Source organism: Plectropomus leopardus, chromosome 4 (assembly GCF_026936395.1).
Source record: "Plectropomus leopardus strain MGB_pleo_1.0 chromosome 4, ASM2693639v1, whole genome shotgun sequence".
Lineage (NCBI taxonomy): Eukaryota > Metazoa > Chordata > Actinopteri > Perciformes > Serranidae > Plectropomus > Plectropomus leopardus.
This window is the reverse complement of record NC_142179.1, coordinates 16,888,735-16,904,029: the sequence shown is the minus strand read 5'-3', so window position 1 is coordinate 16,904,029 and position 15,295 is coordinate 16,888,735. Positions and strand designations below refer to the sequence as shown.

Sequence of the window (15,295 nt, the reverse complement as noted above, 5' to 3'; positions counted from 1 at the left end):
CTTCACTGTGTACTCTAAAGTTGACATAACGGCCAACTAAACAGATTAATTTAGTGTAATGACGATGCTGAGGGACATGTTTGGGGGGCAGGGACAGAGCGTATGTTTTAAGGAGATAATGAAAAAGACCTCCCTAATAGGCTGACAGATATTAGTTCCCATGCTCTGTCAGGTGTTGAGATAATTATGAGCCAGCAGGTGGAACTAAGCACTGTCACATTCATCCCACTGAAGTGTCCTTGAGCAAGACGCTCAATTTCTACCAGCACCTGAAGCCCTGCTCTTAAGTTCTCCTCGTTCTCTGACCTCCCTGTCAAGACTGAAAAGCACAGAGAAAACCTCCCTATTGTGAACATTTAGCAACAGTATATTGTTATTATTATAAAGGCTGCATCTGTATCATGATCAGAGGATTTCCACTCAGCTGAGTATCTTAAGTGCAGCATCTCTCCGACTGGGAGTCTGGACCCAAAATGGATCTCAGGGCTGGTTATTGTGCCTCCCTTTATGTGACCTCTAGTGTGTTTTAATGAGACTGGTCCTATGGTGAGGCTAGAGTAAACAGTTTTCTTAGTGCATTGAAAACATAGCAAAAAACAAAAAACAACAACTCTACTTTAGTGAATTACCAAGCTCAAAGGATTTTTATTTCTGCTGGAGAGAACAGGAACATTTTATATAAGCAAGATTCCTTTTGCTCCTTTAGTGTTCATTAAAACAGTACATTAACCAGCAGGAAGAAGCTTTTTGGAGCTGGTACTTTACCTTTGATGCTATGAGCCTGACTTGTAATTACCACAAAGTGTCCAAATTTTCACTGTGGAACAGGTTGAGGGCCAATGACAGATATAATATGGTTCTGGGCAATGCAATTAAGTGCTGCTTTCTGTCTTGCTGAGTTGTGCACAGCTGAAACATAATGAACTCTCGTCTAATTTACACAAAGTGTACAGTTATTTTTGTACATAAAGGTTGATGAGGCAGCTTTTGTCACAACACCATAAAATGTGTCACAGTTAGTAATTGATTTGTGTTTTTATACATCGTGAAGATATTAAAGGAAAAACATACACCTGCAGATTTGTGTGGTTTAAACCCTTTTAGTAGCAGTTAAGTAGATATCTCTAACAGCTGATTTCTCTCTTCAGGAAATATGCTATAATTGTATATTTCTGAACTTACCCCTGATTTAAAGCTCTCTTAGTAAGCCCTCTTCAACTTATTCCAGTTGTCGCCTGATTCATGCCGAGTACCCAGCCCGTGCTGTTGGATATTTTAAAATGCTAAAAGAGGTCAGAGCAGCCAAAACTGACGCTTCATAGCCTGAAGAAACTTTCTAACATTGCACAGATTGATACCACAGGGTCAGCCTTGAGCACGCTGGCTCCCTTGTCACCTCTTTCCACCAAGCAGCAGCATTTATCTCTTGGACAGCCACATAGGGCTGAGTCGTTTTTAATGATTTTTCCACTATCTGATACCCCATAAGAGGATGAGGCTACTTGTGAACCAAAGTCACAAAGCTCAAACGAAAGAGTCAATTAAAAATCCTTTATCTTATGAATGACAAAGAATCCTGTTTGGTAATTTGCACATTTTTGGATTTTATATATATTTTTTAGATTATTCTCAAATTATGTAACGTGACCTTGTTAATTTACAGCCCACCAAGTCTTTAATCTTTAGCTGATTATATACAACAATAAGAGGTGTACTTCATATTTAAACAGCAAAAACCCTGGACTCATATGGCAAGTAATAGCCCTAGCTCCCTTTATCCGTCTGACCACCGTTATGTGCATATAACTCATTACTGTATGGGGCTGTGTATTGGGAAGGGTCTAGCGATATGATGTGTATCACAATATGTAGGTTACAAATCAATATATAATGATATATTGTGATCTTTAAAATCTAATTTTAAGTAAACTGTTTAAAGAACAAACCATCATATGCTCAAAAAAGGGTTATTAGTGGGACCTGCATTTGTATTTAACACATCATGTCACTTTGCCACAATACATGTGGTTTTAGAATACATTTGAACAAAAATTGATTGTATTTTTAAGAATCAATACAGTATCAAATATATATATGTGTGTGTGTGTGTGTGTGTGTGTGTGTGTGTGTGTGTGTGTGTGTGTGTGTGTGTATTGCAATACTCACATGTATGGTTTTTATTTATTTATTTTAACTTTACTTTGATAGATCACTTCATTAGATTTTCAGTGACAGGGAAAAATAGAATAATTGTAATGAACACCAGAATTTTTTTCCCCATCCCACCCACTCATCACCACCAAGCCCGTCCCTGATGTATCTAAGGAACAATATAAGCAATACGATCTTAAGCAAGAGAGGAGAGGAGTCATATGGTGTTTCACCAGTAGAGCAATACATTAAAAAAAGTTGAGAGTCAGCATAGCATCTCCCTCTACTGTACTCACAATGCTCCTTTGAGTCTGTCTGTGTGTGCATTAATGTCAGAGAGCTAAGGTGATTTTACGGTTTAGAGGCATGTCTGCAGCTTTACTGTAAGTAGACTGGTCATGGTGCAACACATGTTCACTGATTGTGCTCACTGTCAGTTTCACTTTCCTGCTTTTTTGTTTGGTATAAAGTCAGAATTGAGGATTAGGCAGGTGTTTATCATAGAGTATTGGTTATTTAAGAGAAAATATGCCTTTCAACAAACTTGGATTCTTGTATTTTGAGTAATTTTTAAAGGTCCAGTGTGTAAGATTTCAGGGGATTTTTTAGCGGTGAGAATCGCGGACTGCAACCAGCCAAAACTTCTTCTGGTTGGAATTCTTTCAGTGTTCATTGTTCAGGAGGTTTTCACTGGAAGCCAAATTTTCTGCAGAGATCTCTTTCTCTCCAAAACAAATGGACCGGGTCTTTTTAACCGGTAAATACACTGAATAAAACAGATTCACATTTTAAAAATTGTGATTTTACAATGCTGGTAACTATGGTGACCAATGCAAAAAAAAATTTAAAAGCACAAATGGCCATATCTAGAGTTATTATGTGGCTAATATAGAAACATGGCAGTGCAACATGGTGGACTTCATAGACCAGCTCCCTCTGTAGTTGTAAATGGCTTATTCTGAGGTAATAAAAGCATCATATATTAATTTTCAGGTCAACATACGCTAAAGATAACATACTTATTATATCATATTCCATCTCTGCCAATATATCCTTTTAATCCTACACACCTTTAAGGTCAGAATTGTCAAAATTAATTGTATAAGTAGCTTTGAAGACTACCTTTTACAGAGTGAGTTTGCTGGACGCTGTTGTTGAGGGAGGTTTCAAGGTCAAACATGCATCTCTCTCCAATTACCAGCCCCCTTCATACATCATTACATCTGGCCTATCAGTGCAGAAGTGTACTGCATGTCTGGACAGTTATGATTCAGAGAGAGGCGTTTTTTTTCGCCCTCCCACATCTGAGGGGCCAGTGAGTTCGCACAACATGTCTTAGACCTGTTTCAGAGCCAGCGCAGACAAACTGTGACTGTTTTTAAAATGGAGCAGAGAAAGACAATCGGAGAAAGATGTCCTCAGGACACAATGAAAAACTTGAGGAATTTCAAAGAAAAAATGTGTTTGAACAAAACTTAATGGTTAAAATGAGAAACGAGGAAAATTAAAAAAGCTAAATGGCTTTCCAGTGAAATGGATATACAACATGTCCTCAGCATCTTTTCCTCTCTCCTCCTACTGCTGTTATTTTACTCTTGATTTTTGAATGCTAGCATAAAACCAGAAGAAGAGTGAAAGAGACAGACCTTGGATTATTGTTGGTCCCTCCATCTCTTTCTCTCTGTACCAATCACTGTCTTTCTCATACATTTTCTTTTTTCCTCCGCTTTTCTTTCCTCACTCCATTTATGACAGGTCCCCACAGTGTCCTTCAGTCATGACTTACGGTTAAAAGGCAATTACCCAGTTAGACTGGAGGAGTCTGAATCAATACATGCACACACACTCATGGACTGACTTTATAGATCTCCTGGGAACACAAGAGTATTATTAAATAGTTACTCTTTTCAGGGGCTTGTGGACAATTGTGAACACACAAACGCTGGTTGTATATTCATATGTTTGTATGGGGAGAAAATGCTGAACGACTTCAATGGAGTCTGAGTCTTGACTGGGGGGTTCTTTCAGTCATTTTTTTCCTTCCTGCAGAGAAAGACAGACAGTGGGGCAGAGGGAAAAGTTTGAACAGTATTTCCCCTCTTCACTGAATCGCCAGGACGCTTCCTGTGGTTTTTTTCTTTTTTGGATACGCTCTATGAGTGCATGTGTGTGTGTGTGTTGTCACGTTTTTGTGCTGCCCATGGTTTTCGTCTTTTGTTTAAGATCTGTGGGATATCCTCAGTGAACGGCCCCAGTGTATCCACTGCAAAATGACGGCATTGCCACAAAGGTCCAAGTCTCTGTCTTAAAGAAACACTGTCAGCTGCAGTGGAAAGGCACACAATTAATTCTTTTAAGGAACATTTTAGCAATGCATTTATTTTTATGGCATATGAGATTTTGATTTATAGCAACAACTGCAGTAGTAGCAATACTCAGAAAGCATCATTTAACACACACTAATGTGTAAGAAACCCATAAAACTGTCAAATTAATAAATGAATTGTTTTCATTGGTGGTGGCTATGCGTTGGTATTTGGTATTAATGTTCTAGTTGATATATTTGGATAGATTAAATAATTACAGGACCAATACGTGCAGCATCAGAGAATACTTAATATTGCAGTTACAGTGGTTAATAAGGTGCTGTTGATTTGGTTGGCTGGCTTTAACGCTCTCTAATGTGGAAGCTGGGAGACAGAACTGCTACTACAGCCCAGTGCACATGCTACCATTTTACAGTAAAAGATGGTTAGTAAATTTGATTAAAGAAATAGCCGTGTAATTTCTACAAAGTAGTAAAAATCAATGAGGCGGTCAATTCTCACTTATATACTGTTATGAGCATAGGGACAAAATGAATCTGCTGGATTTGAGGTAGGGCCTGTCATTGTTAAAGCCCCCCTTTATGTTCGAGGATTGACTATCTTCCAGCGCCATTATTCTCTGTGTGAATGATGATACTGGATTTTACATGGTGTTCCCAGTTACTGAAAACAGTCAGTGGTGCAAAACAGATAAGATTCATCTTCTAATATTTCAACACTTCAAGATCTGGGTTTGCCAGCTCATCTTTTTTTTCAACACAAAAAAGCATGAAAATGATGAAATTTAATAGGATTTTGTGTTAATGAAGACTGGGGCTGTACCCAACTCAGAATTAAGTCAGTCAAATCAGATTCAGCAGTTTAACATGATATTCACCAATTTGCTTTTTCTCCATATAGAGTTTTAAAATTTGAATGGGGCTCAGTGGGACGTTCATTGTGACAGTTGCATTCCTGTAATGTCATGAACAAGCTAATGGCGCTAACGACAGATCACAAAAAAGCATAATTTTTGCTGTCACTAGCTGAAAAACCAAAACCAGAGACTGTATCCTTGTGTCTTGCTGTGAGTTTTAAATTCACCACTTCTTCACCCTAAAGTACAGTCTCTCTTTCCGGTGCCGCTGCCTGCATGTCCGCAACTGCTTGTACCATAGATTAGCGTAAAAGTCAAGAGCACTCATTCAAAAGAAAAATCTGGGGACCAAAATTTTTCACTTTTTCATGCAGTCCAGGTCACTGGAGTTTCATCACATCATTTTTATACTGAAATTGATTGGGCATATATTGTTATATTATGAGTCACCAGCCAATCATCGGATTTTTATTTTTGTTTCTGTCCAATAAAAAACATACACATAGCAGCATACATATACAAGTATGACTTGTTAAGATGCACATGCAAACAAGCACACCCATTCAAATATCCCCCACCCCCCTAACTCTAGAGAGTTGATTAAGAAGGGATTATTATAGAGTGCAGTTACCATGGCAATTTAGACTGGGCCATCCAGGTCAATATGAAGGAATACTATATTTGCTTCACTGCTCAAACTCCATCTACCAATCCTACTGCCAGATTTGTGTAACATTCTGATTTGATCTTGTTGTAAATATTCTGTACGCTCTTTTGTAGCTAACCTCTTATATCCCTTACACGTGATTTTTGTCAGAGTAGTGAACAACATTTTGAATACGTTGATAGGTTTTAGAACAGTCTTAATGAGATGTGTCTGAGTATTTCTACAGTACTAGTAAATCCATGGCAGCAAGTGTATGTGTGCTCAGTGATCAAGGGGTTTATTTGCAATCTCATTCACAAATTATTAGAACCTTTGTGATTACAGGCGATGGATTATGTAAAACATGGCATAGGTTTGTTTTGTTTCTAAGAGCATTAAATAAAAAAAGAATGAAGCCAAGTTGTATAGATGCCATATTGGCTTTCCATTCCAGAATAACACATTTGGAGAAGGCTTGTGTAGTATTGTGTAATATTTGGCATGACAAGCTTACATAGCTCATTTTGAAAGTGGTTAAATAAGGCTACATTCACATTACAAGCATATGAGGCCCCATTTTGTTTTGTTTTTTTTTGCTCTAATGTAATACTGATCAGATTTTTTCAGATTATTGGGGACGAAGATTTATTTTTCTTCCACTTAGATTTGGTCTTCTTTCATATGTAGTGCTAAATCAGATACATAACTGATCACTGGCCAGTGAGAACAGATGCTTTCTGATGGGGACAGCTTACTTACATTTTTAGTCTTGTTGTGACATCCTTGTTGTGAAGCAACAACAGATGGATTGGAATGTACTCTGGCCTTGAAAATCCTAATGTTATGGAGGGATTGTGTCTCTGTGAAACCCCCCACATTGCTGTTCCACCACTCCTGACTACTCCTGCTGCTAATAGAGTTATACCGATGGCTTTTGTGTTCCTTTGTCATCTCACCCTCACTCTCAACATATGAGGAATTGTCATCCAAGCTCTGCAGCGATTTAAAGAATGGTACATTAGGTTGCTTGTTGAGTGGTGTAGATACAGAACTAGCTAAGTCAGCACACACTGCAACACAGTAATATGAGGTAGATTTTATCATATTTTGTTCAAAAGAACATCATGCTCCCAAGCTTTCTTCTTACCTCTGTCTAGTGTCACCATCTGCCCACAGAGCCTGGATGCTGGTGATGATGATAGTGTGACAGTCATGGGTATTTTTATTTAGCCTTTATAAATAAACAGTACAGGTTGCCTAAGCATCCATGTTTGCATCCACCATAAAATATGCATAAAACAAGAAAACAGCATCACAAACAGACAGAAAACTGAGTAGATCAGAGTTAAATGCCGTTTTGGAAGTTATTTATTTTAAAACAACCAAGAAGTGTGAATGTAAACAATTCAATCAGAACCCTGTAAACAGACATTCCTTGATATCCTCAGGTCTGCTATAGATTAATTGAAGCATCAGCCAGGCATGATGTTGATGAGATGTATAATGGCAATTTTCTGAGGGGGGATTTGTCAGGAAAAAAAAAACCATTATGTTATGACATGCAGTGATGAGTGCTGTAATTATGACCAGCAATGAACCTAAGAATGAAATGGTAAACAGGATTTAAGGTTGGAAGAGTGAAAGCTGTTCCATACATATCTGTGATCCTCATAATCCAGAATTCAGACGAAAACTGTAATCTTCTTTCTGCAACTGAGAGGAAAGCAGCTTTTTCTCAGAGACTTTTAGCAAGGTTGTCTAAAATTGAATTATGTCGATCGTCTTTGTCCCTGGATCTCAACAGCATGACTTTTGTTTCATGTATGGCAGATATATTTTTTCTGTTTATAGATTTTATTAATTAAAGCCTCATAAGGGATGCATTAACAGACGATTATTGGTCATGACTGAATGTGCACTACAGTATCAAGGCAAGGCAAGGCAAGCTTTATTTGTATAGCACATTTCATACAACAGAGCAATTCAAAATGCTTTACAGAGCAATAAAATATAAAAACATAATAAAATATACAGATTTACAATAAAAGAGAAAAGAAATAAGGTATAAATGGTAAAATCACTTCCTAAATGATTAAAAAGAAATCACTATTAGGTGCAAAAATAATTTTTTACTATAAAGATTATGTAATATGCTTTAAAATCAAGTATAAAATAAGTTTGTAGTCATTGGCGGGAGGAGTAGGTAGTGTAAAACAGGAATGTTTTTAGTTTTGACTTAGAAGTAGTCAGAGTCGTGGTTTGCCTAACATCATCTAGGAGGTTATTCCAGATCTGTGCTGCATGACAACAAAACGCTGCTTTCTGAATAAGCTGAAGTTGCCAAACAGCTTGTTTTGAAAGAAACAGACCATTGCAGTAATCTAACCTAATGGAGATAAAGGCGAGAGGTGAGCCTTTCAAGGTCTGGATTTGACATTATTCCTCTGACTCTGGCAATGTTTTTTAAATGATGATAGGCAGATGAAGTTACTGATTTGATTTGGCTGTGGAAATTAGATTCTGAGTCCAGGATAACCCCTTGGATCTTGCTTGGCTCCTGGTTATAAGAGAGAGGGATTCAAGGTGAGAGCTGACACTGCCTTTTTTTTTGAAGCCCAAAGACAATAATGTCAGTCTTATCTCTGTTAAGTCTGAGAACATTTTGATGCATCCAATAATTGATTTGCTCAATACAGTGACACAGAAATTCTGCGGGTCACCTAGAACCATCACCTATGCAAAGATTTATTTGACATTTATTAAGTGAAGATACAATATAATCTACAAAACTGTTAAACTAACAGGGCCCAGAATGGAGCCTTGTGGCACACCCTCAGCAGAAATTTAGACATTTACAAGCTTCCCGTCCTAAGATGACACTGAAGAGCGATCACGCATGTTGAAAGACTTTCAATAAATGAGTGAAGAAATAAGAACTGTGGATTTTTCCTTGATATTGGAGGTAAAGCAGAGCCTTTATGTCTTTCTGTTTCCCTCCTGCTATGCATTTGTAGCATCGCCTGTCCAGCTCCACTGGGTATGAGTCTTAGCTCTGCCCAACACGATTACTGGAGTGTAAACTATACCTCCATTGCCACAGACAAGGTCTCAATGTCCAGAAACTGAAATAAGCAACAGAGAAAACAAGAATGTCCTCCCAGTCTCTTAATATTGACTTTCACTTCAGTGCAGTGCAGTCAAGTGAAGTGAAATGGAGCAAAAGTTGACATGACAACTCAAAACAGAAAAACAAACACGACAAGAAGAGCACAGAGCTGGATCAACTGGCTGCCACTAGGCCAGCACTACTTTGGAAAGATTCATTGGCAAATGTTTGAACTTTTCTATTGTCTCGTCTCAGATCAAGTTCAAGCCATAGATGAGAACTGCTACGTAAGAATGTGTGCATAATTGATAAGGCTTGTATCTTTTTTTTAAAGGAATTGTCTATAACTATAACAGTGAAATAGACAGCCAAGTCTGGGATTAGAAATGCCTTTCATCTGGGACTATGCATTGGTAAAAAGTGAATACAAGACTTCAATTGGCACTGATAAATCCAAATTCTGGATTACATGCACTATCACTTACACTGAAGGATATATAAGGATTAGTCTAATTCTATGTTGTAGAGATCTATCCAACTGGGGATTTGTCCATCAAGCCTTAGAAATACAAATACATTGCAGAGTGCTGTTTGCGAAAGAGGTGTTAATATCATGTGGCATTGACACAGATTTAGGCTGCTGCTGTCATTAAGTACTGTACATACAGTTTGATTTCTAAATTCTGTGTCTTAATGGCTGACTGAAAAAACATAGCTTCTTTTGTCTTAATTTAATTTCTACAATTGTTTTGGGATTTGTTTATGAAATGCAAAGAAAACGAAAACATAGTAATCGTAAATAATGCATGTTTAGTTATTAGTTTCAATTCCACAGACAATGAGTAGATTTGTCATGACAGATATACTCAACAACAACAATAACACAGAGGGTTTGGCAGTTTCTTCCTTCAAGCGCAGGTCCTGCACCAGAGGCCTGGGAGCATGAGGGTTCTGCGCAGTATCTTAGCTGTTCCTAGGACTGCACACTTCTGGACGGAGATCTCAGATGCTGTTCCTGGTATCTGCTGGTGACACTGCCCCAAATGGGGGTTACTGCCCCAAGTGCTCCGACAGTCACTGGTACCACCACTGCCTTCACCTTCCACACCTTCTCCAGCTCCTCTTTCAGCATTTGGTATTTCTCGAGCTTCTCGTGTTTCTTTTTCCTGATGTGGCAATCCTCGGGATCTGGAAGTCCCACAGGATCTTGGCTCTGTAATTCTCCACCACCTTTGGAGGAGTCGTCTATTTTGGAGTTTGGGACTTCTAGCCCATACTCAGCACAGATGTTCCTGTACACAATGCCAGCCACTTGGTTATGGCGCTCCATGTACACTGTGCTTGCCTGCATCTTACACCCTGCTTGTATGTGCACCTGCACCTGGGGTCCTGCCTGTGGTGGTAGACTCCGGCCCTCTTTTGTAATTCTTGTGCTGAGAGCTTATTTTTGTGCAGCCATGAACAGTGCCTCTGTGCTGTCATTCAGACCAGCCTTTTCCAGCCATTGGTAGGATTTCTACATATCAGCCACTACTGTTATCTGTCAGTGGTACAAGCCGTGCAGGGGCTTGTCCTTCTATGACAGCTTCTCCTCCTCCTCACTGGGCTTCTGCTGCCTGAGACATTCACTTAGCAAGTCATCGCTTGGCACCATCTTCCTGATGTACCCCTGGATTTTAGCCATTTCATTGTGGACAGTGGCTCTGATGCTCACTAGTCCTCGGCACCCATCCTTTCGCTGAGTGTACAGTCTCAGGGTGCTGGACTTGAGGTGAAACCCACCATGCATTGTGAGGAGTTTTCTTGTCTTGATATCAGTGGCCTCAATCTCCTCTTTTGGCCAGGTTATTAAATCAGCAGGGTGTCTGTTGACTGGCAGCGCATTCTCCTGGTACACTGTTATTTTTACAGTGGCAACTTTCCCTTCCTCAGGAGTTGAGAAAGTCAAGAGACATGAAAAAGCATGTCAGTGTGTTTGGAGAAGTGAAACATAATTTCAACAGCCAATGTTCCTTTGGCATTTACTGCAGAGCTGTGATTGATTACTTTGTGATGGTTACTAGGATACCACCGACTTCCACTGTAATATAAATTTAGGTCAAGTGTGCCACTCTGGCCTTGCAACAAAGTGTGTTACTATTCTGACGTTCACAATTTTTTTTTGTGAGGTTTTTATTTCATCCCTTTAAATTCGACAGAACAAGATGTACTTTTCACTCTACTATATTTTGCCAACAGTTGGAGTTAATGTAATTTTTAAAATGTTAAACTGAAACTTTTAAATACCACGGAAAGCAAAAGAAAAATATCCATACTGATGTTACTATCTTGGAATAATGTGTATTGGATACTGGACTCCAAACTCACATACAATCTACATACAGTATCCAAATATGCTCCTTAGGACCACACCAGTCTGTCAGTCATTGAGTGAGACAGTTACTTGAACTTTTGGTCTTTAAGTCAAACATTTAGGTGGTTGGTCATTTGACAGAGTCACTCATTCATTCATTCATGCATTCAGTCAGTCAGGCTGTCAGTCAGAAAGCCTTGTGTGTACCAGTCAGTGAACATCAAAAGGCTGGAGCCTCACACTGGGTGCCTAGTGTGAATGCTCTATGAGCAGAGTAATGCGATTAGAGTAGACTGTGTGATATTTCAATCGGTTAGCACCCTGCAGCCAGATGGGAAACATGTTATGAATATGAAACGCTGCTTAAGAGGGCTGCTGGATTGACTGGCTTTACATGGGAACATAAAATCTTTAGACCCTTCATGGCCCACCACTCCATTTAACCCAACAATTAGCCCAGACCTCACTGCCTCTATGGTTGTGCATGTTCCTGACTGCAAAAAACTAAGGTAGAATTTAAAAGCAGGATTATATACTGATAATAGGAGTCAAATAAGACACCATACTGCATATTTTTATAGAATTAAAACTAAACAAATACCTACTGTTGGTCTCCTTAGATTAAAAATGAAAAAAAAAATCTTTAAATCCATTGATGTTTATAAAAATATTTTTTATGATTGTTTTTTTCCCCTTTTAAACATTTAATCAGCCAAAACATGCTGAGAATTTCTTTTTAGGCCCTCAGTTTGTATCAGTTTATGTGCGTCACATTTTCACCTAAATCAAACCATGCAGCAGTACTCCCCAGTGAGCAGGAGATAAAGAGAGAGAGCAAAAAGAGGGAGTTTATAGAAGTGTAAGAGAAGTAGAGAGAGATTATAGAGATGAGAGAAGGAAATGTATTTGCTATTCATGTCGTGCTTTTCTTGGTGGGTGTCTTGTCTTCTCAGAGGTCTGCTCCGGGGAGGCAAAGTCATGTTCCGGTGTCAAAGGTTCTTACAGGCATCACCAGTATTGAAACCCAAATTATTTGTGACGAGACAGAAAGGTGACTGTGGCAGCAGCTTACTCTGTCTCCATTGCAATCATTTCTGTGTGTATCTGTGCCACAAAAATGTGTGCAAATTTATACTGCAGGGTAGATGTCAAGATTGCTAGACGCTGCAACACCTGAGGGAGAAAAAGAGGAACACAGCAGACAACAAACGCATGAAAAGTTTGACATAGTATATGCAGTTCAGCTTATGTGGTGGAAGCACTGACATGCACCGTCTGGTTCTTGATATAATGGAAAGTAACTTGTCTACTTCAGAGATACTTTGTTTTATTGTGTTATCATATTATGCAAAATGATCAATCTGTTAAAACTTTGGCGAGATTGTTTGGGATTTAAAAAATGTTATAAAACTTTGTTTTCCTTCTGGTCCAGAGACCTAAAACAAGCACAAATCCAAAACACAGAAAGGAGCCAGATTATAGAGTTTGCTGAATATGGCAAGTGTAATTTGAATGACAATGCCAGTAATTTACATTAGTAATAATAAATGTAGAACAATGTATGTAAATACACTGTTCAGTGACACTTCACATCTACAAACAAACACTGTACTTTTGAATGATTACAGCCCTTCAACTTGAGAGTTCGCTGACGTGTGTGTGTGTGTGTGTGTGTGTGTGTGTGTGTGTGTGTGTGTGTTTGTGTTTGTGTTTGTGTGCGTGTGTGTGTGTGTGTGTGTGTGTACGTGTGTGCATGCGTGCGTGTGTGTGTGGCATGCTTATATATTCTCCTTCCGCATTAGTTTGTGAAAGAGGAAATTATTAATTTGAATAATTTGAATTTAATATTATTATCAGGCCCCTATGAATATTCAATGTAGCACAGCTCTCATGCACACAAATCAACAGCGGCAATTAACACTCTGAATGATGAATTGTTGCTGGTGATAATGGGAAAATACTACTTAAGCTGAATGTTAACTAGTGCAGCGCAAGCTTATCAGATTTTTATCAAATCATTTGTCCATCAGGTATATACAGACTGATCCATAGGATTGCTGGTTTTGCTCCCTGAGGAGTGTCCATTTTAAAAAACAATAAATGTTGTAGCATGTAATAAGTTTTAACAATGATGATTACTTGTAATTATTAATGCTATTTTTTAATATTTTTTTCTCTCTTTTATGTAGTTTGTCCATCAGTGTGCACTGACAAGTTTATTGATCAAGTGTTTCCCAAAGAATTATAATCTATGTCAGAGGGAAGCTGACCTTGTTATTATTCTGTTTCAAACTCTAAATTCTGAGGTTTTTGGAGGTCATTGAACGCAGCCCAAGCGGGACTCTTCAAAAATGTTTTTTTTTTTTTTTTTTTACTCAGCAGCAGTTTGACTGATCAGTTCTCCCTCCAGAGACTCAAACTCTGTCATCAGTTAATGATCAAGCCAATCAAAGATGATCATATCAGATCAATTTATTAGATAAAAGGAGCGGCTTCTGCAGAGGCAAATGAAAGCAAACTTTTACAACCAGCACTGCACCGTAGCAGCACACAGTTTCCATAGAAATGATGCAGTTTCCTCTGAAGTAGTTTGGAAAAACAATGGACAACAATAAAATTAGCACGCTGTTATTTTAAGAAATAGAACATTTTATTTCTATGTGAGTTATCAAACAGATAACTTTAATTTTCACTGTGTTCACTGTTCTGCTGCTCTATTTGTGCCACAAGTATGCTTTGTGCCCTGGAAGTGTGGAGCTCTGAATCACTCATCAGTATGTATATTCCATCAGTGCTTCGAATGACGGTTCAGCTCCAAAAATAGAAAATCAATATGCGGCGGCAAATGCCACTAACCTGGTGGGCCACTACAAATACACACGTGTGAGAAACACACCCTTGCTTATTGTTTTATGAACACGATCCACAAATTAAAGCATTTCACATCAGGAATGTTTCTTTATGTTGTGTGTTTATGTATAAAAGTGTTTTATGTAAAAATTTATTTGATTGCTGAATCTTAAACCCACGTCATCAAATACTGATGCTTTGGGTTTGTGGTTTGGTTCGACTACCAGCCCAGTGTCTGCGTGTCTTAACAATCAACTGTTTTTCTCCAGAGTTACATACATCACCCTGAAACACAAACATACATTTGTTTTTGAAGAATTGAGATGACGAAACATGCAGAGTGTCCCACACATTTAGTTATTTGTAGCAGTCCTCTGCAATATCGACATTTGCCACCACATATTGACTTTCTATTTTTGGAGCTAGACCGTTCATTGGGAGCGCTGTTGGAATATATGATATATAATAAAATGAGATATATGATCATGATCAATTTTTCAATTCAAATTCAAATATCAAACTCTCTCTAATCTCTTTATTATCTGAAGACCAGTTCAATCACACTAAACCACTGAAACAACAATCACCTAAACAAGCAGCGTAACGTTAAAAGCACCTAAGTGCACTTTTATCTCTCTCCTTCCTGCCCTCCTGCTTCCTCTTATTCATTTGTAGGCATTCCTCTCTCTATCTGCCTTCGTCTCCCTCTCATAAGCTCCCCACCCATGACATATTATAACGACTGACATGAGAGATCAGGTCCCCGAGCAGTTGTTTGGGTCAGCCGAGCCCTTTTATGACCCTCGTAAATGTTTCTGGGCTGGGTAGGGCAGTTGATTCTTGAAAGATTAAAACAAGTATGAAATGTGGAAATACTGTGTTGCAGTGATTTAATGGAAAGGCAATCAGGCAAGGGACTGGGAGAGAACAGAGGCTGGAGTGGGTGAGTGGTTTTTGAGGGACAATGATGTAGAGCCAGAGACACAAAGAGATTGCACAGTTTAGA

General features: G+C 38.6%; 1 protein-coding gene and 1 pseudogene across 5 annotated transcripts in view; one reads left to right on the top strand and one right to left on the bottom strand.

The window, feature by feature from the left end:
* grid2 (glutamate receptor, ionotropic, delta 2) overlaps window positions 1-15,295 on the top strand; it is a 587,880-nt gene that overhangs the window by 152,848 nt on the left and 419,737 nt on the right. The gene's annotated exons all lie outside the window — the stretch shown is intronic.
* On the bottom strand, window positions 9,995-10,875 carry LOC148189751 (uncharacterized; annotated as a pseudogene).